At 63.7% G+C, this 2,480-nt stretch overlaps 1 protein-coding gene across 2 annotated transcripts in view; it reads left to right on the forward strand.

Moving 5' to 3' along the window:
* Positions 1-1,027: 1,027 nt before the first annotated feature.
* Igsf5 (immunoglobulin superfamily member 5) overlaps positions 1,028-2,480 on the forward strand; it is a 28,465-nt gene continuing 27,012 nt past the window's right edge. The window contains exon 1 of one of the 2 annotated variants that reach the window (XM_042687370.1): positions 1,028-1,308. The gene's annotated coding sequence lies outside the window, so the exon portion shown is untranslated. The remainder of the gene's footprint in view (positions 1,309-2,480) is intronic. The other variant, XM_042687371.1, reaches the window with a different exon arrangement.

Here is a 2,480-nt window from a genome sequence, read left to right on the forward strand (position 1 = left end):
CCCTCTCCCTCCTCCTCCCCCTCCCCCCACATGTTCCCTTGTAGGTCTTCCTTTACATGTGTGCTCTGCTCTTTCTTTTGATGCCTAAGTTAGGTCACTCCTTCCCTGTGCTTCCTCTCCATGGGAAACCCCCCGTAGACCTGTTCCCCTCTGTTCTCTCTCCTTGCAAGACTACACGTAGCCCTCTCTAGAAGTCCCTGGCTGCACCTGTCACCCAGGTAGCTGTGGGAGGGTGGGCAGTGCCAGGCTCTGAGGTCACTTCCTCACCCACTGCTGCGGCCACACCCCCACTCGCCCTTCCCGATGTAATCTCTCTCTGCCATCCCTTGTAGCTCCCTCACGGGTCACCCTGCTGTAGAGTGAGGCCCGGCCAGGCTGGCTGTCCCCAGGAAGCTCCCTTCTGCCTGAACCAGGTGGCGGTCTCCTTCCGGCAGTTCTTTCCCCTAATAGGAGCCGATGCTCTGGCTCTGGGCGCTGTCTAAGAGCGCATTGTCATGGGGGAGGCAGGCCGAAGGCTCACCAGGAGCGGCCACAAAGCAGAGGAGTTGGTGCCGGTGCCAATCATCAGGATCTCTGCTGAAACTGGCCAGCACGTTCTGTCTGGCTCCTTGGCTGGCTTGGAGGGGTGCATCGTAGCTCTGAGGAGGGGCCAGGTGTGGAGGCTTCTGGCAGGTCTTATTCTTCAGGAGGCCCTGGCCCCCCCTCCACTGCCCCCCCAAAGCTTCCGGTCCGAGCACACGGCCCCTAAGTCTTACTCTTCCCAAAGCCCCAGCCCTGTGGATGGGAAGGCCTGCCTGCTGCCTGCCAGAGGAACCGGTTTCTCCAGCCCCTGCTCTGCTGAAGGCAGGAGGAGCCGCTGAGGTCCAGGGAGGACAGCAGGCCAGTGTCTCCAGGCCTGCGGGTTGTAGTGGGGGGGCAGGTCAGGGCCTGCCAGGCTCCAGCCAGGGGAGCTCAGGGCCTGGACGGCAGGAGCTGGGACAGGCTCTGGGAGAGGCGGCTGCCTCCCGAGCCTGGGCCGGACTTCCAGTGCCACAGCTCTGTGGAGCTGGCTAATGTTTAATGGCGTTTGTCCCCTGCCCTGTGGCTGTGCTCACACCTCCCTACACCCCTATGTTGATAGCCCGGCCCGTGACACGGTACAGCCACGCCGGGAGGCACTTCCTGTTACCGGGGGAGAGCCTCGCTGCCAGGGCCCTGGCTGGCCAGACGGAGCCGTTCCTGTGCCTGTGGAGACGGGACGGCGGCCAGGAGCCCGGCGGGACCCACGGCCTTCCTGCAGCCGTCCAGACAAAGTTCACCTGCCCCAGGTAGGTGAGCGCTCCACGGGAGCGGCCCTCCGGGGCCTGACACAGGAGGTGTTCCTCTCCAGAGCCTTTGCCAGGCCTCGCTGCACCTGAGGGTTCTGGGGGAGAGGCTGCTCTGTGAGCTCAGGTGTTCCAGACAATTTTAGCCAGCCCTGGACACCTGCGGGACACCTGCGGGACACCAGGCCCTGCCAGGCTGGGGAGGGGTCTCCCGACTCTCTTGCCGCGATGTCACTGAGTCCTGTCCTTCTGTGGGCACCCCTGTCGATGCCTTCTCGAGACCCCAGAGGCGGCTTTGTTGGGGAAGGAAATGTGCAGGCCCCTCTGGGTGTTCTGACAGGGCTGGCCCCGGGGAGGGGGCATGTCCTGAGAGGGTGTGTGTGTGTGTGTCGCGTAGAGATATGTCCCCAGTAAAGGGGACAGGCCCCGAGGGGGCGTCATGCCAATGTGGCAGTCACCCTGCCTCCCCCTGGGCGCTGTGTCCACACAGGCCACGTCTGTGGGCCGTCTCGTCCCCGACCACCGGCTTCTGCCCTCCGGGAGTGTGGCTCGCGGCTGTCTCGGGAGAGGTGTGTGTGTGGGGGCTCTCGTGGTGGCTGCAGTGCGTGCCAGGGGTCTTGGACGGCATGCCGCCCCTGCAGCCTCACACGTCGGTCCACAGGCTGCGGCCGTCACTTCCGATCAAACGCGCCCCTTCCGCAACCCGGTGGGCTCCGCGCTCTCTTCCTTCTCCCCCGAGCCCGGCATTCCAGGGGACGGCTGACGTGCCTTCCCGCTGGGCTGTGTCAACTGAGGCTTGAAAATTAGGAAATGATTTACCGGGTGCTGCGTCATCCTGGCTTCTGCTACGCCCCAGAAGGCGGCACTTCACTCCTGTCTGGGTCTGGCCGCGCGGCTGACATGCTGCGGGACACGCCCACACGTGGGTTTTGCCGAGTCTCTCCGGGGGGTTGTCCCGAGGGGCTGGATGCTTTGAGGGGTTCCATAGTCCTGCAGCACAGGAATTCAGCACAGGAATTATGGACGGGAGTCGCTGCAGCGTGGGGCGTGTTCTGAAGCTTGCTCTGGAGGCCTGGCAAATGCATAAGCGTTGCTGTCTTCTCACCAGCTGAAAGTAGTGGATAAGAAGCAGGAATGGGAAATGTGATGGTTTTATCCCCCCCCCCCCCCCCCCCC

This window comes from Dipodomys spectabilis, unplaced genomic scaffold, assembly GCF_019054845.1.
Source record: "Dipodomys spectabilis isolate Male_0828 unplaced genomic scaffold, ASM1905484v1 ptg000107l, whole genome shotgun sequence".
NCBI lineage: Eukaryota > Metazoa > Chordata > Mammalia > Rodentia > Heteromyidae > Dipodomys > Dipodomys spectabilis.